General features: G+C 42.0%; 1 protein-coding gene across 2 annotated transcripts in view; it reads left to right on the top strand.

The window, feature by feature from the left end:
* LOC127065330 (MOXD1 homolog 2) overlaps positions 1-24,630 on the top strand; it is a 149,967-nt gene that overhangs the window by 381 nt on the left and 124,956 nt on the right. Inside the window, exon 2 of one of the 2 annotated variants that reach the window (XM_050997514.1) lies at positions 123-619. The gene's annotated coding sequence lies outside the window, so the exon portion shown is untranslated. Of the gene's footprint in view, positions 1-90; positions 620-24,630 lie in introns of both variants that reach the window. The other variant, XM_050997513.1, reaches the window with a different exon arrangement.

Genomic DNA, 24,630 nt, shown 5'->3' with positions numbered 1-24,630 from the left:
AGGGAGGGAGTACGAAGAAGGACCAAAAAGTGATATTTTCCTTTTGAAAAGTTTCCACGTGTGTGATTATTAATCAAAGATTTTGATCAGTGTTTTCTTTTTTTTTTACGTCGGACATAAAGATCAGAGTGCACGGAAACGTGTTAATTTTGTTCGATTCGTGAAGGAGATCGAAAACGATCGAAGGATTGAAACTTCGAACCGAGATAAACGGAAGAGGTTCTCGAGAGAATCTGTGTGCGAAAAAAGTGGCAACTTTGACCGATATCCGTATTCGCGTGGACGCTCTTTCGAACGGGATACGTCCGTATATCGGTTTTCCTTTTGGTGCGTGTTTTTCTCTTTTTTTTTCGTTATTTTTCCTCCTCTCTTTCTCATTTCCTCTTTCGCGTGTGACAGTGACGATACAGTGTGTGCGGCGTAAAGTAGAGAAGCGATAAAAAAGGAAAAGGGAAGAGATCACGAGATAGATAGAACGTGATCGGAGAAACTTTTCAACGGTGGAATTATCCGAGGAAGAAGGCTACGTAAGGAGGAGAAAGAGGAGGGAGAAGGACGAAGGAAGAAGCCGACTGTTAAAAACCGAAAGCAAGAACGCGAAAGCACTTCTTACCAAGTGGTAAGCTGCTTCTTTTTCCTCTATCTCTCTTTCCTCATCCCTTTTTTCCCTCTTTCGAGCTTTATTCTCGCAGCCAAGTTAGTCCTTTTTATTCTTTCTTTACGAACGATCGAGAGCGGAGGGCACTTGCTCCGATCTGGGTCGAACTCTCGCGATCGACCTCTGAAAAGAAAGATAGAATTCACGATGGCGAAGAGTTCGAGAGGTCCGGTCTCGTAATCTCTTTGATAATATCGGACGTCGATCGCTCTCGTGTTCGCTTCTGTCCGATGGAAGCGGATGGTCAAAGAGCCAGGGAATAGGGCGAAGGGTGAAGACTCAGGAACGACGATTGCTCGAAAGAGATGATTGTAAGACTCCATGCTGCTTTACGTTTTATCGTTCGCTTCTTTGAAACTTCTCTCTGTCCTTTACTTTTCTCACGTTTCACCGTAGATCTCTCGATGGACGAATGCGTCTTAGGTGAATAGTTTAACGTGTTCGCTGTTACAGTCAAAGGAGAGTCGATGATAGAAAGAGAGGGCGAGAGAGAGAGAACGTGTTTGCTATCTAGATATCTCGACTCGAGAAATATCGATGTCGGATAGTTCTGTGAACGTTACGTATATACGTTCGCATATCGGCATAAACGGATTTAAGAGTAATCTTGATTTATTGTCAAATAAATTTATACAAAATCGATCGATATAGCTTAAATTACACGGATTATTACACGTAGATAATTGAAGCGAAATGAGAACGAAGAGACGAATGTACGAGATGATATTTGTCTAAGAGAATGATTGATTTTTAAACCAACATCGAAAGTATCGTTTCGAAGGTTTATCGCGTTCAGGATACTTGGTTAAAATAATTTTTCTTGTTAAAAGAGTACACACAGGCAACATTGATGGAACAAGAATCACCTTTCGTCGATCGGTCAAGGCAACTTTTGTACGTGAGTTCGTGCCATGGACCGTCGACGTCCAGTTCGTAAAAGGTAGAGAGAAGAATTTAAGAGCATTGTCGTGTCGTCTCCGCTCCAGCCGGAAATAAGAAAAGTTGAGAACGAAACTCTTTACGCGGCTCTCCGCGACGGCTCACCTTGGCCATTCGTTCCTTCTCTCTTCCTTTCTCTCTCTTTCTCGATGATATTCGAGAGGGTGAGAGTGCAAGGGAGTAAACCTCTGTAAATCTTGGGACGAATTCACGAGCGTATCTCCTTCGAAAGCGTCGCCGAGCGAGCCGCTAAAAAATGTGACGCGGAAATGATGCGCGATAAAGTGCTCGCCGAGATGAATCGTTCGAGGTGTAACTTTTACCACGGAGACGTCTCGCGGAAGCTATATATTCCCGTCTATGTGCGTAAATTTCTCTTATTCCCTCTACCTCATTGCGTGCGTCGGCGAGAGGGGGGACAAAGAAAGAGAGAGAGAGGGAAAGAGAGAAAGACGAAATCGGTTTCTCGCAGAGACAAGTATCCTTCCATCTTTATTGCTAGGAACGAATTCGAGCGTGCTTTTCGACTTTTGCCTGAGAATCGAAATGCATTTTGCTTTATTTTCACTCTCTCTCTCTCTTTTTATTTCTCCTTCTCCATTTCTCTCTTCTTCCTTTTTCTTTCCAAACTTCGAACGAGATATTTCTTCGTCACGCGCCGGAAATGAAACGCGCAGATGAGACTTCCGTGGTTTTCCTCTAGCATCCTCCAACATTTTTGTAAGTCGATGAATATGGTATTTCCCTTCTCAAGAATTTTCTTTTAAAGGATGGAAAGTAAAACGAATATTTTACCTGAAATGCGAAGCGCGCCCACACTATATTTGAAAGGAGATAATTACAATTCGCGTGTTCATGATACTGCGTGTGCGTGACAGTTCGTAATTAAACTTTTACAAATATCGACATTACGATTGACTTGTAGAAGAAGATCAAAGACTATTTTATTTTAATTATTGATTCTCATTCTTTCCCACGAAATCTTTCTATTTTATTCTTTACATTATTTTATCAATCTGTTTGTTTACGGATAGTCTAGACTTTCTCTTCTATCTTTTATTTTCTTCGTGCAATCGTTCTTATCGCTCGTAGTCTGGTCGAATGTTGTACTAAAATTTGCCTAATCATAAACACAAATACGTCCTGTATAAATACCGACGGTTTGTGTGGATGCGTTTGTGCACAGGTTACCGCAGGGACCACTTGCGCGTGCGCTCTCGCTCTCTCTCTCTCCCCCTCTCCCTCTCTCCTCCCATTTCTCTCCCTTTCTTTCCGTTGGGTCATCGAAGGCCAAAAACGTACAATGGCGATATTATCGAGAGCACGATGTAATTTTTACACCGCGTCTCGTTGATTTTAGTCCTACGAGCGATACGGAAAACGTGCTAATAATCAATCATACTACGACAGTAAAGCACTTTGAAACATTTCGCTTGACTTTTAAAACGAGCGGCAACGATCGATCTTCGACGGTATCGATTTTATCGATCGATCTATTTCATCATCGGTTATGTATGAAGTAAAGTAATTAATAACAGATTTTTTGCCTTTAATTACTTTCGTTTTCATAAAATGAACAAATCTCGAAGTTGCTTCTACTTGAAAACGTGTTTGTACGATTCGACGAATAAATTAGACGAAATGTGGAGTAAGAGGGGAGACACTTTCATCTATGAATTCAAGTTAGCGTTCGTAAAATTGGAAGCAAAGTTTGGGAATGTCCGAGTTTGACGAAATTCGAAGGAACGAAGAATTGACGTAGAATTCTCGTCGTTTCAAAGAGAAAAGGCGAAAAGAGAAAACGGCAGATATAAACGGATACAAGACGATCTTTTCGCGAGGCCGTGTATGTCGCATCGATTTCGAAAGTTTTTGACCCGGATGTACCGAATTTCCATAACTTGAGAAATGGTTTCTTTTGTAAAGCGAGAAAAGATCGTTGTCGAGAGGAAAAGAGAGAGAGGGAGATAGGAAGAGAACCAAGAGAGATGGCGAGCGAAGATAAAAAAACGAGGAGGCCAAGCTATACGTTACGCGCTTGTCCTACGGCAAAGATCTTTTACCGACTATCTCCTTTAAGCTTCTCGGAAGCTTTTCTTCTTCGTTTCAGCTTCGTCGTCTGGTCCAAGAAACACACCCTCTTCTTGGTCGCGTTTTCCCTCCACTTTTGTTTCTTTTTCTTTCTTTCACAAACACACCTATACACGCGCCTACACACATTTTCCTTCTCTTCCTCTTCTTCCTTTCTTTTCTTTTATTTTCTTTACATGGAAATCGTACGATGCTCGAACACTTCTCTCTCTCGCTCGCTCGCTCGCTCGCTCGCTCACTGTCTTTCTCTTTTCCAATCCCGGCCGTCTGTTTTCCGCACGAAAACAATCCGTCGACTTTTCCACCCCTTTCTTTTCTTCTCGACTCCTTTCAAATTTTCTAGTCCGACTATTTTATGGATATTTCGACACAACGGGAGCCATTTTCTCGCGCGAGACGTTCCTTTCCTTACCGGTAGTGTTACTCGTTGACGACATTTAGATATATATATATCTCTCTCGCACTCTCTTTCGGCACTGTCTTTTCCCTTCCACTCGTGCTTTTCCTGAATTCTAAACGAACCCCCCTTGAGTGAGTTTGTCTTCAGAATGGCGTGACTCGACTATAGACGAAAACGCGAGGCGCCCTTCGGAAGAAAAGTGTTGCTCGAGAAAAAGTAAGAATGATATACGAGCGAACTTGGCTTCGTTCTTTCGACCGATAACAACTCGACTTTTTACACTAATTTCTCGCGTCAAAAAGTGCTTGTTAATTAAGATAAGTTAACGTACAAGTCAATCGTATTTAAATTAAGACGCGAGCATCGTAGAAATACGTAATTTCTGCTCTCTTCATTTCTTTAATTTTTTGGTAAATTCGATTAAATCAAACTCGATAAAAAAATGTAAGATTTATTCGCGTATACTTTGATCGGAAATTACTGCGTTTTCGATCACGCTGACAGGATTACATAATGGCGATTTTCAAAGGGGCAACGAACAGAGAGCAAGGTCTAAATAATCCAATAGATAAGGCTACAATAAAGGTCGATATCCAATAGCTACACGACCTCTCACGTCGGCGAAGAGTCTACCCACGTGAATACTAGCCGACTTCGCGAGCCACGCGATACCAATCTCTTCGGTATATTCCTCAACGAGCAAAACGCTTGTGCTTTTACGTATGAGAAAAGTCGCACGTACACGTACATAGACAAGGAGACATATCGATCTGATTTATTCGATAGTTTCACGACTTCTCTTCCCGTTCACGTTTTTCGGACCGACGCAAATTCATAATTTATTGCCAACTTTCTTACGGTTCGATCGCATGTCTCGCACGATAAATTCTACGAGTTTCATTCATACACGCTCGTTAGAAGATGAGGTTTTGCCTAATTGCTTGTCAGTGAAAACGTACTTAGCTGCTCGTCACGAAAATTATGCGCTTCGATAGTGATACCGATTCCAAACGCTAGACTTTTCTTGCTCTTCTTTACGAATACGAAATTCGTAAGGAATATTACGGATTTAGCGTTTTTACTTTATAATTAACTCGCTAACGTATCTCTTCTTTTAACACACTTATCATGATTCGTATTTTAGTATTTTATTCCATCTCGTGCTCTCTACGAGAAGCGAAGCATATACCAACGTTGACCGTACGCTTAGAAAGTGTAAACGTCGTGCGCATCTCGATGCACTCCTACCACAAACGAATCACGTATTTCTTAGCGTTTCCGCCCACGATGCCGGTTATATTCGCGAAAGTTTTTCACCTCTGCGGGTATTCGACCCCAATGCGATACGTGCCAAGTACGGAATTCCAGTCAAAATAACGAATGCCCTCGTTCCTTCGTGTTAGAAGTACCAAAAACGGATTACGTAATGAATATACGATAAAACTTGAAAGTTCGATAAACTTTGTTCTAACATTTGATTTTCTCTTCGACCTGTCATCCAGTTGGATTATATTTTTATCTTCGTTTCTCAATATTTTTGTAGGACGATCTTTAAATTTTCTTTTCTTTACGATCTTAACGAGTAACGAAAGAATAAGAGAGACAAAGATGCATGTAACGGGGAAAAAGGATTCTAGATACAAATCCGGATGAAAATGTTTTCACCGCAACAACGACGACCACGAGCTGACCGATGCGTAAATTAATATAATTAGTCAGCTAAAGCCTCGATAATACCAATTAGCAAAATCTAGATCGTTGGTAGAATTAACGGGCCGCTGGGTGTGACAATCCCTCCCTCTCTCTGTCTGTCTCTCTCTCTGCCCCCCCTCTCTCTCTCTCTCTCTCGTTCTAGCTCGTTCCCAAAGCCCAATTATCCTAATCCGGAATAAACTCTGAAACACTTGTTCGCACCCTCGTCGAGACTGTTTAACAGGTTATATACAAATTTTGTTCAAGTATTGTAACTTGGTGGATCTTCTTCTTCGTCTTCGTTTAATATTTTATCCTTATTACGCGAAATATTAATTAGATCAAATGCGGACCAAGGTAATTATCGTGCTTGAATTTGTCGTTTCTCGATCGATCCGTAAAATCGATACGTTATGTATATTTGATTTATTCGAAATAAGAGCAAAGTGATTCGTACGATCGATTTCTCTAATTAACAGGATACAGGAGGCTTACATTTTCGAGTAGATCAAAGGCCTCAGGTTTACTAGAGGTCCTAACAATGATCGTTCGCCGAAAGAGACGCTTGATTAGATGGGCGTTAATACATGTCGATCGTTTGCTACGATTAATTCCTTGTGATTCGGCGAACGGACAATATCGTTAATTATTAAGTGGTTGTGCGCGTTGTTTTAGCCTGTCGGCAACTATCGATATCTAACCCATAACTGCGTGTAAAGGACTCGATTTGTACATATTTGCGATTCAGGAGATTATGGAGAATAATCGGAATATCCTTGGTTTGAAAGCAATCGTTTGAACGATCTTATATCTTTTAATCGATTTTTTTTTTGACTTTGATTTACTGCGTACGTATTAAAAACAAACTTTGAAAGAGGTCAGATTTCGAGTTTAATCCGATTTCGAAAGGACAGATCGTGTGTCGTTTTACGACGTTTTCAACACCTACGGCGAACGTTGATTTTGTCGACGCACTGTGAGAAAAAGGAACGAAAATACCGAACGAATGGAGAAAGAGTGTGTGTGTGTGAGAGAGAGAGAGAGAAAGGGAGAAGAGTACGACGAGAAGTCACGCCCACAGGCCTATGGACTTATCAAGAGACAGCAGAGTCTCGTGACGTTTGTTAATTGCCATCGGATGGCTGAGAATGCCATTCGACTTTTCGTTCTTCGTATAGGAGGGGAGACACCGGTAATGATCATCGAAAAGAATGCTAATCGATAGAGAAAACGTTGCTCGTACAGGCCTCGTGTTCGAAACGATCTATAATTTCGACTCGTAAAAGACCGAGAGAGAGAGAGAGAGGGCGATATATAAATGAGCGAATGATCACTATGGATAAAAAGAGACAAGGAGTACGAATACGTCGTTCTGGGAAGTAGGATGGACAAAGGGTGATTCGTGACGTGTAATAGAAAGGGAAAGAGAGAAAGTGAGATGGAAGAGAGGCGTACTTACAAATTACGACGGGGCAGAGTCGCGAGCAGGCTGGTGGACAAGCCGGCAATTTGGGGAGGACGACGAGATTAAGCTGCTCCCCAAAAACCATCATTTCGACGCGACGTAGGTACGCATTATCCGCGAGAAACGGCGGGAAGAGAGAAAGAGAGAGAGGGAGAGAGAAAGAGAGAGAGAACGTATCCCTCTCTTTGACTTGCTAATTCCGAATTGGCCCCCATGCTGGATGATTCGCTCTGCTCCTTGATGTTTGCTGCCCCTGCTCTCTAAGATTATTATCGACGCCCTCTCGTGCAAATTCCTATCGTTTCTTTCCCTAGTTCTTCTTCTTATCTTCTACTCCGTTTCCGTATAAATTTCAAAACGACTAGAGCTGTGGAACTTAATTTTACTTTTCCGATTGCTTGACCTCTTTTCTCAGTGTTTCTTTTTTGTTTCGCGCGAAGAAAGACGATATTAAAATGTTTATGATAATTTATTCATTTGATATATTATTAGTCAGACCGTAATCGAGTCTTTAATTTGCCTCGCGGTTCCGAAAAGTATACGCGTGTATGTAGATGACGTAGGTATATCGCGACGCTTTTACGGAAAAGAACGAAAATAATTCCCGAGTGTACAGCATTATACCTGTTGTCCGAGGGACGAGCAGAACCGACAAACGACGAAAAAGCATCCTCTTTGACTTGCTAATTTTGAATTGGTCCCGTGGCGGGTCGAATCATCCTCTTTCACACGTACCCACACACACAATCTCACGTACGATTATTATCGATGTGGTTTACGCACGAGGTGAACCAGTGTCGCGTTTCGACTTTCCCGTAGTCTCATAGAAAGAGAAAGAGATAAAAGAGGTAAAGAGGGAGAGACAGGGGGAGAGAAAAAGCGGGCGCGTGGCTTTTGTTGAGAGAAATTTTCGTCGCTGGTAAACGTATTGTGTTCTGCTTCGTTCCATCACGCCTCGCCAGTATCCATCGATTCGAGCTTTTGTCGCATGCTAAAACCCCGCGATATGAATCGAAATGATTAATTGAATATCGGTATCCTACGCCGGGTTGCGAACGAGAGCAATCGATCTCGACATTGATGTAGCTTTTCTGTTAGCTCAGGTGGACGGAATGTAACGTAAAATAAAAATACAAAAAAAGAATACAAAAAAAAAGAAAGAAAGGGTCAGACAAAAAATACATGCTCGTAAATGACTCACCGAAGTACGAAGAAGCAGAGGTTAAAGATAGCGTTGGAAGTAAGGATGCGGAGTGTGAGAGGTCGGTCGGGGGAGAGGGGTAAAAGTTTATGTAATGTTCGTTATTGCATCGCACCCCCGTTCGGAAGCACGTCGAGCCGTCTTGGAATTATAAAGTACCATTAAGGACGAGTTTATCCTTAAATGCGGTGCAAAAGGGCAACACTTCCGCGATTTTACCTCGAAGTTTCCTCGTTAAGTCGCTCTCGATGCTTCGCCGTTGGAACCAACGAAGGAAGCATGGAAGGAAGCAACGAAGCAACGAAGCAACGAAGGAAGGAAGGAAGGAAGGAAGGAAGGAAGGAAGGAAGTTTCGGACTCGAGGAGACGAAGGAAAAACGAAGAAGATCGATTCAACGTCTTTCAGCCATCCTCCGACTTACAATCTCGAGTTAGACGAGTTAGAAGTAAAAGGGAACAAAAAGAACGGATTACTCGAGCAAACTAAAAGAGATCGAAATACGATAAAAGTGTTCCTTTAATTTTTAAAACGACCGAACGAGTAAAATTCTCTTTCTCAAATCTTTCGGCATTGATTTTCATGATCGTTTATAGAACGATCAAATATGTTTCTCATTGGAATAAACGATAAGAGGTTTGCATCGATTTTATTATCGAACAAATTTTTAGTATAACATAGAAAAATTTCTTATTACGATATAATCGTCGTAACATCGTTTAACTGCAATGGAATTAAAGAATACTTTTGAATCAAATTGTACGCGTCGGTAGGCAGCAAAGTTTGCTTTCTGCGAGGTAGGGCTTTAAGAGCCCTACGTAAGCACCTACGAGTGGCCTCGACAATCCGTGAATCAACGTGCATCAGCCACGACAATGGCTGTTCGAGGCCTCCAAGAAGTCGTCGTTGATCGATGTAAATGCACTTTCAGCTACGAACAACGACTAGAGAGTGGTCGGAGCCTCCTCTCTCCCTCTCTCTCTCTCCCTCTCTCTCTCTCTCTCTTTCTCTCTTTCACTCTTTCTCCATCCTAAGTAATTGTGCGACCACGTCGATCCATCGGTATAACGAATCGTACAAACGATTCTTTGTGCCCTGCGAAACGGTCATTTAATGCTCGTAACTTTTCGACCTCTCTCTTCTTCTTTTTTCTCTTTTATTTTATTCTCAAAAGAGAGTCGTTGAGAGTTGACGTCGTGACAGGTGAGATAAGGTCTCTATACATGGACTCGAGATTTAATGAAAGGTCTCTCGTGAATCGATGCAGTCGAGGACCGATTTTGTTTAAAACTCAAAGGCATGTTAAAATATGAATGTAGGCACGTACGCGAGAACGTACAAAATTTTCCCTTAATTTAACGAAAGATAAGTGTCGCTCTTCCTCGATCCTTCGAAAACGTATCTATTTTCCGTTATCTTCCAACATTATATTCAACATCGACTGTAAGGAAGATTGAAAGCGAAAGAAAGAGAAGCAGGATGGATTGATGGAGTGACAAGGCATATCTCCCTGGTTTACGCGTTCACACAAGCCGACCATATCTGTATCTATAAATACGAGCACGAAGGAGAATAATATAATTATCTCCGTGATGTATGGAGGCACTCATCCATTTCTTAGCCGTAACATTCGTCATGCGACGCAGATGACGCCGACCTATTCGTTCGGTCCTCCTCCTCCTCCTATTACTCTTCCTCCGCCGCTTCCTCCTCCGAGTTATTTCGTCTCTCCGACGTCGCCCTTTTCTTTGGCGGCGACTTTCCAAGTACTCTGGAGTTAATAAAAAAATTATTTTTAAAATAGACACCCCCGCAACGGTGGAAGTGACACTCATATCCTCTTAAATTTCCTTTCACTCTTTCGTTTAGTTTAGTCAGAACATCGAACGACATTTTGTTATTTAATTTCGAAAGGTACGAATTGAATGCAATTATTGAAAATTCATTTATATACGTTATTCATTGTATTTATATTACTTTATAATTGTATAGAAATTGGAAACGACTATCGACGCGTGTACGGACATTTTCTATGCAGAGAATACGCACTCGTCCCTGTGTAGTCCCTGCCATTATTTTCTAAACTTGTATCTACGACGATTTAACGAGCGCGCGAACGTGCTTAATCCTTATTTGTCATTTATTGCTTTATCACCTTTGATTGGCGATAAATTTTTGTCAAACGTTTTTTTAAATTTTCATCACATTCGCGCGATAACGTAGTCGTAACAAGTCTTGTTAATTTTTGTCGAAACAATATCAACCGGAAGACTGTCGTTTACCTTTCAGCCTGCAAAATAATAACGCTGTTTACAAAAGTACGAATGTATCGTTGTTGCGAGTATCGGTGATGAAAAACAGTGCCGAGCATGTCCGCGAATCAAAATTTGAGATTTTACTTTGTCATTCGGTATGCTATCAGCAACGACTGGTAAAATGGTAAAAAGCAATGTTTTTCAGATAGTTTTTTTTACAGGCTAAACCATCCGATACAACCGAACGAGTAACGTGTTATTTTTTCTTTTCGACTGTAACGTATATAATTCTAAAATGTATTTTCCCCCTTTAAAATATATATTTATTTTCATTATCGGGAGATTATTTTTCTAATTGTTCAATTCGTTTCGTCTAAAATATCATATCAGTACGACGGGTTTAAACCATAAACACATCTTTTAACAAGTGTATTATCGAATTCGAAGATAAAGTCAAGACTAGGCATGCACAGAAGATGGAAGGGGAGGAAGGATACAGGCCATGGGTCTCTTAAAGAGCAACGCCTTCTCGTACGACATTATACGCTGGAAAAACATTAGGGTCGCATCAAGAGCCTAATGGTAGAGGAAGCATATATCTTTGACGCCTTGTCCCAATATCAAATACGTATATTCGTTCTCTCCTACGATTCGTCGTCTCGATAACTTCTCTCTTTCTCCGTCTTGCTCCTCTCAATTTCCCTTCCTCTCTCTCTACATACGGCAAAAGTTTCAACACCGCACGAGTGACGAATATTAGTGCCAAGAGACGAAGGTAACGTCGTCTAATGAGTAGACCGCGCGAGGGAGGCGTCATCAAGAAGCGTGTATGGAGTTCTCAAGAACGGTGAGAAAGACGAAACGACAAGGAGCTTGGATGGAGATCGTGTACGCGCGCGCGTGGATGTGTGTGTTGTGTGAGAGAGAAAGAGAGAGAGAGAGAGAGACGAGAAGCGCGAAAAGGGGTTTCAGCTTTGCAGCTTGTTAGTCGAAATCGTTCTTCTACCGACAGTCGTTTCCGTGAATGTCGAGTTAACGTCTATTTGCCGGATCAGAATGAAACGGTGTAGGTGGTGGAAGACGACGAGAGGATAGCACTCTAACACCTTTTACCTCTCTTTCCCCCCCGTCCTTCTCTCTCTCTCTCTCTCACTTTCCTTTCTTTTCCTTTTCTCTTCGCTTTCTCCGTTCATCTCTTAGGAACGTTCGAGAGTCGGTAAAATCGGCGTGCAGCCGCTGGAGAATTTATCGTTTGCCTAGGCAAGAGGACGACAATTAGCTCGAAGCACCCTTGGCAGAAACGCTAAGAGATAGAATGAGAGAAAGAAAGAGAGAGAGAGAGAGAGAGAGAGAAGAAAAAGCGTCCTTTTAACCTCGGAGACGTAGCCGTTTACGAGTTCAGAGTTTGGTTCGCTCCGGTTTCATGCTACTCGAAGGAACTAATTAGATAAAGGTTGCTCGTTCTGGTCGTCCTTCCTCCTTTTTCTTTTCCGTTCCCACCTTTCGAAATGTTCTCTTTTTCTTTCCTCTACTCTGTCGTTTCTTGTCTTTATTCTATACTATCTACCATATTGAAATAAAATTTTTACTTTCTAATTCTTGTCTATTCTCGCTTTATCTTGTATCTATATCTGAATCTAGATACAACGTATACCAACCATTTTAATCTAATTTTTCCATTCCGAGTTCTTTGAATTTAATCGAAAGTAATAAAACATGTCCGACCACGCGCATTAACACGTACACAAATCTATAGAGTGAGTCATAACATTCTGAAGGACGAATGACGTATTCGTAGCAGTGGTAGTAATCGTTAGGTAAAGCAAGCTTCTTTGGCCCTATGCTTTTAACTTGTACATTCGCCCTTAAGTACCTTTCGTCGTCGATATAGGATAAGCGTGTAAAAAATAAAAGTAGGAAGAGAGTTGCACTCTCGACAGGGGTGTAAACGCAGGAAAAAAAGAAAGGAATCGAAGGACTATGTTCGAACAGAAGACGTATCTTTAGTTAGACCGGCTTAACGTTTTATACGTTCGACGTCGTAGAAACGTATTTATGGTCATACGTTATTGATCTTAACGAGTCAACGTAGAAAACTGACATCTCTCTCTGTTACGGTCGTATCGCGCTAGTAGATTTGTGACAGGATCACGAAATAGTGTAAATTTTTCAACGAACGACTCACCGACATCGTAATACCATAATTTTTCTTGACATTTTCGTTACCAATTTCATTTTACTTCAATGATATCAGATGTTTTCACATTTTCAGATAGATACGCACTACTTAAATTTATCAATAAACGACGTAAAAAGCGGATGGTTATCTCGAAAATATTTCGTCTCGGAAGCTAATGGCTCGTCGAGAAGCGCGTTACGCGCGTTATATAGCGAATTCGAAAAGCAGATTTAGCTTCGGGCCATAGCTCGCACCAATATGAAAGGAGCCGTGTTAAGCCGCTGTCTTTCAAGCATCAGCTTCGTGTCCAACTTGGTTGCTGTAATATCCCTATCCTGTTGCGATTATGGTACCACTTAACTGCTCGCTTTAACGAGGGCACTGATCTCTTTCTTTCTCTTTCCTATCTCTCTCTCCCTCTCTTTCCCTCTCTCCCTCTCTTCATCTCTCCCTCTTTCGTCCGTTAACATTGACCGGTACCGAAAGCGAATTTATAGAATGGTTTTCGTCTCGTTGCCTTTCGCTTTGCTCTCGCAGGCCAGGTTCGCACGTTCCTCCCACTTTCCTTTTTCCTTTCTCACTTTTTATAAAGCTACCGATCTTTTCTTTATCGGCCGTAAGAACGATCGGAATTTCGTATCTCAAAACATCGCCTTTATATACATAATTCAAACGTCTTAAAAGCGATTTAATTCGAGAGCCTGAGAGAACAAAGTCAATTAAAAAGACGAGTATTTCTATTACTTGAGAACTATTCATTAAAATAGAAAGGATTCGAGCGGAGAATTATTCGATCTATCCATATTTCGACATAATTGCGACATAATCGTGTTCGTTACTTTACTAATGACCAAATCATAAAAATAAAAAAAAAGTATTTCGTAGAAATTTTACGAAATCCATAATCTACTTGAAGAAGAATCGAACGAACGATCGATCGATAGATAGATCGTTTCATTTCGAATGTAGGTCGCCATTTCCTTTCTCTCTCTTGTAATTCGAATCCGATGACATTGAATCAGAGGAGCCAGAGAAATGCTTTTCATCGACTCCATTCGCTTTCTGCTCGCGTGCAACTCGCACCTTCGATCTCGCCTCATTTCCTCTTTCCCTCCTCTCTCTCTCTCTCTCTCTCTCTCTCTCTCTCTCTCTCCGTATTTCTCTCTCAGTCCTTTCGATGGTTGGTCGCTGATACCGAGGCTCGCTACTGGATAGACTAGCAAAGCTCGAATCTCACCGAACGAGGTAGGAACTCTCGATGTTCGATGAGTTTCGTGCTCTCGTCGCAAAAGCAGACGATTCGTCTCACCTACTCCCAGCATCGAACCCACCTCTCTGGCTAACGCGATTTCTCTCCATTCCAGACGCAAACCGCCGTAAGGGTCGTGCTAAGGCTCGTAAGTGCTTCGCCTCGAGCTTACCGTTCGTTCGATCTCGTGAGATGTACGGCGCGAACATTCTCTCTCTCTCTCTCTCTCTCTCTTTCATCTCGTCTCATCTCATCTCCTTCAGGAGAATTAGGTTCTTCGGTATATTACGCGTACGAACGTGCATAAGTCGCAGCGAGTGATAACTCATCGACACTCGTGCTCCTCCTATCTCTTTATTACCCGAAAGGATAAGTCGAGCCTTTTACTTTGATTTACCGAGAACGACGCGTGGAATTTTCGACATGTTTGTCTATGTCATTTAATTACACGATTTTTATTTCTTCGAGAAATATTCTTCGTCGATTACTTTTTTTTCTCGTACTTTAGTTTCATGTAACTATGGAACTTATCTGATTATTACTATTATGAAGAATGAATGAAGAGAGAGAGAGAGAGAGAAGAATCTCCATGCGATAAGCAATTGCAAACGAGCAAGATCTTGAGAAACAAGCTTCGAGATAGGTGCAATCTCTGAATTCGAATTCCAAACGATCGCGGCGGTGGCGATGATGACGGTCGGTGGTTATGAGGCCACACGCGTTTCCTATCCGATCTCGTGTCTTGTCCAATGCGGGCAGAAGCCGCGGAAGAAAATGGAGGACATGTATAGGGGAACACGAGGGAGGGAGTGAAGAGGCAGAGAGACAAAGAGGATATATGTAGACACGCTGCTCCAGCAAGCTGGTCGACTCCATCTTGTGTTAACGTTTCTTCTTCCTTTTCTTTCGATTCATTTTCTTTCTTTTCTACATCGTCGTACGTTGTCGCTCTTTGCGTCGGCATTTCTTCGCCCACGCATACGAGAATCCAGTCAGCTGGGAAGAGAGCAGCCTCCTCTTCTTTCTCTTTTCTTCGCTCCTCTACTTGGAGAATAACACGTGCAGGATATATCGCGTGCCAGTCTTGTCCAGCCTACGTATTTATGGTATCCGTGCGTAGCGAGAACGGAGGCACTCACTTTTCTCATCCTCTCGTATACACATAAATTATTATTATTGTTATCATTATAAAAAGCTACTTCATTTTCTTCCTCCTTACTTTTTATTTCTCGCTCGGTGAAATAGAATTCCGTGTAGTTTTAAGTATAGACTGGGGGCCAAGTATTTACATACGTCGACGATAGGAATAATCTTCGATCTTACGCAGGTATTTGCCGGCGTAACAAAGAAAACAATTAGTTTCTCACGAGAGCGCGGGCTCTCGTGACCTTCGCGACGATAGTGTCGCTGTAATTAGGGAAATTCATTCGTCGGTGCGTGCCGCGTTCCTTTTGATCGAACGATAATTAAAAGGCCGGACTGCCGCGGAAGGAAGAGTTTCTAACAAGAGGTGATCGATCTGGTGAAAAGACGTTAATGAACGAGTAGTCGGTCTCATAGTACGAGGAGGAAGTCGTTAACTCGTCGTGCATCTTTTCGTTTGCGTGAAATTCGCTTCGGAAATCAGTCCGACTTTACATCCAACTTTTCTCCTTTTCGTATTTTTTCATCGTTAAAAGACACTTTTTCTAAGCTGTCTTAGAAAATCGATGAGAGACGAAAATGGAAAAGGATTTTTCTTCGAGAGCCAGATGGAACTTGTCTAGCGTTTGCGAAAATTCGTATTTATGTTGGTAAGGAAAGAAAGCTTCTTCGCCCACGTTTCTTGTTTCAGTCCTCCTCCTTCTCGGATTTTCAGCGATGCGTTTGACGCGTCAAGGATGACGCGAAGTCGATGGTAGTTCGTGCTCTTCTTCGAAAATACGTGAACTACGTTTCAGTCGTTCTCCCTCCCTTTCACACTCTTTCTCTTCATCGAACGGAAAGAAAGAGGAAAGAAGAAAAAACAGAGTTACTACAGCTGTCTGAGTATCCTTCTTCCTTGTGCATTCCCTTCGATGGCGCCTTGGAAATTCGAGTTTACACTGCAAACTCGACAACGCCTCGTCTCACGTAGGCCGATTCCACGTATAAACCGGGAGCCGATATTTGACCGTTTCCCTTTCCTTGTGAATGTGGCACGGTTCTCTCGCTTGATCGATGCCGTGTTTTCTAATCTCCGTTACTGCTATTTATAATGTTGACAAAGAAGGAGCGAGTTCATCGATGCAGCTGTCGCGAAGCTATTAGTACTGTCGGCCGACCAAGAAATAAATTACTTTGTTCTATCTACAAAAATAAATCTCTCTCTAAAGTTCTGATAAGCAAACTCGTTGGTTATCTAAATAGAAAAAGACGCGGATAGTTTCTTTTTCGAGATCATTTCGCATAGAGTTCCACGAGTTTACTTGAGTGTTCATTGAACGTAAGTCTTCTTTAATTTTCGTCTTTTTTTTTGCATTTTCTTTTGTTTACACAAAAGGCAGCTAGATTTTTCAGGCAGGACGTATCCTTACAAGCGTCCTCTTGAAAGGGAGAAAGAGCGAGAAACCATAGAACCGTCGAGTTTCGCGACGGAACGCGGAAATTCGAACGCTTATACTTCTCTGCCGAAGGAGCACTATGACGGGGAATGCACGATGGCCGACCACTCTCTGTCGCATACATGGCTTTTCAACATCCACCAGCGTGAGAACGAACGCTATAGCGATTTAGTTGCCACAGTATATCGCGTCGACAGGATTGCGAAAAAAAAACTGCGTCTCTATCGCTAATGAATGCCGCACTTTTTTTTCTTACTTCCTTTTCCTCCCTCTCTTTCTCTCTTTCTTCTCCTTTCATCTTTCTTTTTCCCCTTTATCGTTTCGTCGTTTTTTAATTAGATGACTTGCAACTCGATACCGCCAAGACGAAGAATGCAAGTACTAACAATAAGCAAACAAATAAGCGGAGAGAAGGATAGAGATATACGCGTAAAGTATCCGATCAGACACGTACGCGTTTAATAACGCGCGTGTAATATATATATATACGCGTATGTTCCCGTCAGTGGTAAATAAAAGGTAAAGATGAATGTTCGAAGAACGAATATTTTACCGGCAGATAAGTTGATAACTCGTAATTATCGATCGTTATTGTTTAATTTAAATAACAAAGAAGAGACTTTACGAACGTTCTCGACTTTACGCGTTTTATGTATCATCTTATTCCGTCGTCGTTACCCGAGATAAAAGTTAATACTCGATCTTTCCACTTCACACGACATTTTCGAGCATTCCTCGTTCTTCTCGAACGATATCAATCAAGTTCTCGTTATTCCAAATTAATTTCTCATTATTCCCGTTCGGATCGAACGAGCGAACGATCTTATGGAGGAACTTTTACCCGTCCTAGCGGTTTTCCTTGACCATCTGATCATTTCCTGTATTCAATTTTACGATCGTCCTGCCCCTTTTCGATCTCTTTGAAATCACCTTTTACGTCGTCGATCTAATGCCAGTCTCGCGTTACGAACAATATACGGCGTTGCTCCTTTACTCGCAACCGGTCGTTACATAATTATCGTCATTAGGTAGTTTACTTCCCTAACACGCAGCCGATACACTTTTAATTAACGACTATGTGAATTTGAGGCGACGCCTTATGCTTCCTTCGAGTCCGTTCGCCCGTACGTACGTACGTACATACCTACCTAAAGAATCCAATCTAATCGCTGAAGTAGGTCAGATCGTAAAGAAAATGACAGCCAAGCGGATTTACAAATTAGCGAGGCGCTCTCTGTTGGTGAATATAAGGAAGGAAGGAAGGAAGAAAAGAAAGAATCGTTACTCCGTTGCGATTAAGCAACCTTCCGTACGTACGTTAATAAATACCAAATTCCACCAATTATTTCTCATATACAATGACACTAATGAGAAGATAAATCGAATCAGAAAATTATCGCGATATAATTTTCGAGGAAATTCTAATAGAATTTCGATAGGATAAGCACGAAGGATTTCATCGTCCCAATGCGATTGAAATTAATTCGGAAGATGGAGAAAAGGACGTTCCTTTCGGTCGGGCACAATCGAATGACCCGATTCGATATAATAAAGTGATTTGGCCGGAGAAAGAAGGACGATGAAATTGATTTACAAATTAGGTATGACGGCTCATGTGTAATCGATAAAAGGAAAAATCGTGGTAAGTGGAGCAGAAGGCTGGGTTCTCTCTACTACGCTAGCGTAGTATCGAGCGATTTGCGGTAGGAAGAAGGAAGGATCGCGCGACGGTGGGCTGGTGGAGGGACGAGGAGGAAGGTTAAGGAGGGAGTGCTGGGAGGAGGATGTGGGAGAAGGAGTTACGGTAAATTGATGGTCGTGTCACGGTGTTTAATACGCTCGAACGGTTTATATGCGCTGTGCGTGCAATTTTCCATAGGAAAAAGCACTTGGGGCGACCTCATCCTTTTAATCGATCACGTCGTCGATCACGATGACGAAAGAAAACGAAGATAGAGTTCATATGCCGATTTATAAGCTGATATATAGTAACGATTCGTTAAGTATCATCGCACTACATATTAGGTAGGTACACGTTGAATATTTATGAGAAGACGTACCGTATATAAATTTTTTTATAATAAACATTTGCCCATACGCAGCGACGTATGTACTACGTGCAAACAGAAATTTCACTGTTTCGTTGACTTATAGTATACGTTGTTAAATGGGACTGGGAGAGAAGCGAGCAAAAAAATTTACTTTTGAGCTAACAACGAACGGAAAGCAAAGTAATCATATCTGCTCGGTGAAAGTTGGTTAGAGAATTACACGGCGGACGATTTGGTCTAAGAAGGGAACGACGAACGAGGAGAGAAAGAGACGAAGAGAGGGAGATATAGAGAGGAGAGAGAGAGAGAGAGAGAGGAAGGAGACGAGCTTTCTTCGTAGTAAAGCAGCGAGAAGGCGACACAATTCGGACAACCGGTTCGTTGAAACAGCATCGTGGTTTGAGAGATTTCTTAAGAACCTTTCTTTTTCCCCTTTCCTCCCTTCTGTCCTCTCCTCCTTTTTTCTCTAATCTTTTTAGCATCTAGCATGCCATCGTGCATGTACTTCCGCTTTCCTCTTTTCGAGTCGTTTAAATCGTAAGCTCGCTTTCTTTTTCGCGAATAATCTTTCCGTAATGATTCATACGCACAAAAGTCGCAACCTTTGCATTATACAAATTTTATGTCCTTTCTTTCTTTTCATCGTACGAATTTAACTTTCGTCTAGTTACATTTGAAACTTATTTTTCTCATTCTCGTCCAGACTCTTTTCTTCGAAAGGATTATAGTATTTATTGTTTTTAAATTCGACGATCGTTAAACGGCGTCTCTTCGATCGAGTTTCGAGAATATTGCCATTATGTTATTAACGCTTCCACATTTATTACTCGCATAGGAAGAAAACTTGTCGCGTACTAGCATAAATAAATGCATTCGCGCGTACTCAAGTTCCGTCTATTTGCCCGGTTGTTACGAGTCGTGCCCGTAATACATGCACCTTCCTCGTTTTCAGTTCTTACTCCAGTTACTAATGTTGTTATACTTCCATTTGTTCGGTTCTCTTAAGGGATCTCCGTTCTCTATTCCCTTCCTCTTTCTCTCTCTCTCTCCCTCTGCCATCCTCTCTCTCTTGTCCTCGTTCTCGTACTCAGTTGCAGCGACGAGCAAAAGGCTCGTTTCGCTTCTCCCTCGACGATACATCCCTTTCTCTCTTTCTCTCACCCTCTTTTTCTCTTCCCTTTTGCCAACGTGTAATTTTAATAGTCTCGGCATCGTCGCCGACGCCACCATTCAACGTCAAAAAATAAATATTACATCTAGACGTACGTATGTCTGTATAGCAAATAATATCCATTAAAAGACGTAGAACGGAGAACGAAGGATCGAGTAATTAAATGCAACGCTTTGATCTTTCGGCGAAGATGAGAATACGATACTTGACTGAAAAAACGTCGCTTCTTGTTATCTATCTCTCTAATGCACGATTTGCTTAACACATCTGCTAGCATTGTAACGTTAGAATTCCAAATTATAATTCAATTCCGTAGAAAAAAATTTTCATTCAGAAACATCGTATTTATATTTAAAATTCGTTGATTAATTTTTCAATCTTGGGTTACGAAAATGGCGCGTTTCATTTTGAGAGGCTCGCTTCTTTCAGATCGTAAATTCTTTCTCTCCTCGTGCTCGTGACTCCTACCGTCTCTTTGCCGAGCATCCGTTTTTCTTTTCTCTCTCTCTCTCTCTCTTCGCTTTCCCCCTTGATCCTGCGAGCGCGGAAAAGAGGAGGAGGACGACGAGGATGACGACGAGGTCGACGACGAGAACGCCGTTGAGAAGGGGAAAAAACGACGGTTAACCGCGCGCGGTCGTCCGACGTTGACGCCGAGCGTCGTTAAAACGTTCCACCCTCGACAACCGACGTCCTTCCCTCTTTCTCTTTCCTACTCGTTCTATTCGTAGTCGCGTGGACCGTGTGCTTTAAATTGAAATAATCCCGATGGAACGCTCTCAAAACGTTGTCCTTTTTCCCCAAAATTATATATATATTTTTTTATTTTTCTTTTCTTTTTTTCTTTTTTTATTTTTCATCAAACTTTGTGCGATCTCGACTAATACGATTATCGCTTATTTATTATTCCATTTGCGGGAGTGTCCCGAAAAATTAGTCGCAGATGGATTTCAATTCTTTCCTTTCGATTTTATATCAAAAAGAATTTTAAATAACACCGTTCCATTTTGGCGCATGTGTATCGTTTTAAAGTAGGATCTCCCTGTGAAATTAAATGATACTAATATCACTGAACATTAGCATGACTTTAGCGGGAAAAGCATCAACGTAATTTTCAAGTTCTATTCGCGAAAATCTTCCGTTTCACCTTTCTCGACGCGTTTCTACTTATTTCCACTTTGCGCTTGCCTGTCTCTCTCCCTCTCTCTCTCTCTCTATTCCTTCCCTTTGGTGCACCCGAGGAAAGCGAGTCGTGTTTTCATTCGTCGTCTTTCTCCATCTTAAAATAAAGCTATATTCCGCACAGTCGCGTTGTTAATAAACACAGTAAACGCGCGACTTATCATCTCGCTTTCTCACCTTCGCACTCATTTTCCTTATTGCATTCTTTTTTCCATCGCTAAAGGTAAAGAAGGAAGGAGAAAAAGAAAGCGATAGTTAACCACAAACCGTCGTAGGGTGACTCTCGTTGCATCGTTAGAGCATTCATTCTACAGTAGATTCGGTTTCAAAAGTGAAAAAGCAAGATAGAGAAAGAGAGAGAGAGAGAGAAGGAGAGAGAAGAGAACACGATTTAAATTTAAATAAGCGCGACGAAGCTGCAATAAAATATAATTAAGTTCACCCCACGGAGCCGGCGGACGGGGCACTGAAGTGGCGCGGAAAGGACACGCCGAGTGGGAGAGTAAAAGTGCTCGGAAAACAGACAGACAGAGAGAGAGAGAGAGAGAGAGAGAGAGAGAGAAAAGAGCGCGAGAGTCGAGAGAGGCCGAGGCCAGAGATTCTGAAAGTGGAAGAACGAGACGAGAAGCTCTCTTCTGGTCCTTACTCCTTCTTTCTTTTCTTACCTCATACACGGGGTGTCCGTCGACGTTTTCGTTTCGCCGAGCATCACGAGAGTATTACTCTCCTGGGATAATTAATCGTCGTTTCTTGTCTCGCCTAGAGAAAGAAAGAAACGAGTAGACTTTACGAGAAATACACGTATCGAATAAAAGAATTCGATACGTACTATGATAGAGGCAACGTCGAACGACGTGTTGTTAATCGATTCGTTCAACGATATTTACTCGATCGGATTTAATTCCATTGCAAATCGAAGAGAGATTTAGTTTTTGCATTAGCACGATCGATCGTTCCTCGTGTCATTTTCTCATTACTATTGGACAAATATTACTATGTACGCTTAAATGCCAAATACTTTCGCGCGTGATATCCAGTCGACGCGTCCGCGTCGATACGCGCTCGAACGACGTCCAGTCGACGTGAATCGTTGCGTTTGGGCCAGCTTATAATGTAATTTGTCGACGCGGTACGGTCGATATGCTTCGACGTCATTTTGCGGCGCGTTTTCCTCCTTTTTGGAGGATGCCTATTTTATCGAAAAAAAGAATCGGACAATCGAGTTTCGAGTCCCGCACGATTCGAAAACGAATTCGCTAGATATCGTGAAATTTTTGCTTTTTTTCTTTTTTGTTTCTCCCTTTTTCTGTTTTCAGCGAATAAAAAAAAAATGAAAAATCGCGGGACGTTGTAATAGTTAGACATCGAAAAGGATTCGTTTCACAAGAGAAATAGAGGCAGAGATTCCATTTGAGCCAGTGGTGTTCCGTATTTTATGCGAAAATATTCGAAGCCACGCGGAAGCTAACTGCTCGCGGTAGTGGTAATAGAGGCTAAAAAAGACGCGATATTTTGGAGGCACCCCGTATATTCACCGCGTATATCAGTGTAAAGAGCAGGGGTCCAGGGTATCACGTCGCTACTTAACTTGACGGACTTAATGGCCGGGCGTAATGGGCGTAGCCGCGAGAAAAAAAAGACGTAATTAAGAGTAGAAGGGAGATTCCGGGGTTGCGAGCTCGAGATTTATGTTGCGCTGTAATTTTTACAAAATCCGGCCAACGCCACCACCATCGCCAACATCCAGCAGCGGCACCACCATCACGCTCGTTCCGTTGCCGATGGGGTGTGACGAGAGGAAAAGCGTCGAGAGAAAGAGAGAGACGAGGAATTTCCATAAAAACGGCTGGTGAAAAGGGCGAGGAAAAATAAAGTACCGAGCGCTTATTTCTTTTAAAGCGTTAATGAGGCGATGCCGATATCGGCTCACGCTCGTTCGAGCAAGCAAGTTGTTTGCTCGAAGCGAAAGAAATTGAAAACACCCGGATGAGAGGTGCCGGCATCACCTCTTCGATATTTTTTCTTCTTATCCTACGACGCGATCGTTAAGAACGATTAAAAAACGATACGCTTTCGTAACGAATTATACCCGATATCTCGTTAGAATGAATTTTTGGAATTTTCTATCGGCTTTGTAACCGCGGTGCAAGGAACCACTCTTTGAAAGTAATTCTTCCTTCTTTTCAAACATATTTACCCGCGTACCACCGTATATATTTTCAACGTTTCTCAACCGACATTTTAATCCATCGAGTCTTGAGGAAAACGAATATTCGATGAAAGTTTTTCGTATCGACGTCGACTCGTAGAGAAGCTTTATAGATACCCGTGATAAGCGAGAAAAGGGGCACCGGGTACGTTTGTCGAAAGTCCGCGAGTTTTCTTTGTCCGACATCTAGCGTTTCGTTCCGATTTTTCCACGTTTACGCGCAGAGTACACTGACCGCTGGACGGATCCGTGATTTATCGTTCTTGATGTGGGTGAAATTGTAAAACCATTCCGAGGATATAAAGATTTACAGACATCGCACTAACCCCTGTTTTACGCTTTATATCGCCTCTCTCTCTCTCTCTCTCTCTCCCTCTTTCGCGACGATCCATCTCTTTTAGCGCGTCGACTACATATTTTGCCAAGACAACGATAATAACCTGTACGTGATTTAAACAAAATCTTTCGTAAACTTATCTTGAATTGAATATTTTTGGACTCTATCTTCGCTCGAGATTAAAACTGTTCGTAACTCAAAGTACTATTTTACGATGTTCGCGTAAATTCGATAACGAAGTAATGAAAAAAGTTTTGTTCAAAGGACATTCGATCGTTCGCAGCGAGAAATTTATTCGATTTGAATCTTGAAAAGTGTAATCGTACAACGATAAGATTTCGCGCGTAAGTAGGATGATCGATCGGAATTTGGCATTAAACTCGATAACTTTGGATGCCTGGCTAAAGAGCAACCTGGCTCAAAACCGGTCGCGTTCGAGTAATCGTGTTTCAATATCGGTCCCCCTGCGGCGCCTAAAATCTACCTCGCCTATCTCTTCCAGAAACTAATTACCTGCACGAAGAAATTCCACTCCGTTTATCGGCCTCGTCCACGCGTCTCGTTAAGCGAAGTAGAGAAGAAGAAGAAAGTCCCTACACACTTCTGTTTCGTCACTCCTTTTGTATTTTCTACCTTTTGTATTTTGATTCGAGTCGAGACAGCAGACATCGACGGTAACTTTGGCCGATACTTCGCTAGGCACGTTATAATAGCTCCGACTTTCCTACCAACTTCCTTCTCCCAACGATACTTCTTTGATCTTCGCGAAGAAAGGCAAACTTTAGTCGAGAAAATGTTTTTATGGACGTGGAGAACATCGACGAGCCTTCGAGTTCTTTCTTAAAAGTAACGAGAGAATAAGAGATAGGTAAAAACAAGCACCGAACTCTCTATCTTCGTTATTGCAAATGTCTACCCGAACAGACTCGCCAACGTTTGGTCGACGTTTCAATGCTCTTGATAAAGTTCAA

Source organism: Vespula vulgaris, chromosome 7 (genome assembly GCF_905475345.1).
Source record: "Vespula vulgaris chromosome 7, iyVesVulg1.1, whole genome shotgun sequence".
In the NCBI taxonomy this organism is placed as follows: Eukaryota; Metazoa; Arthropoda; class Insecta; order Hymenoptera; family Vespidae; genus Vespula; species Vespula vulgaris.
Note: the sequence above shows the minus strand (reverse complement) of the source record. Positions and strands in the feature narration are given on the sequence as shown.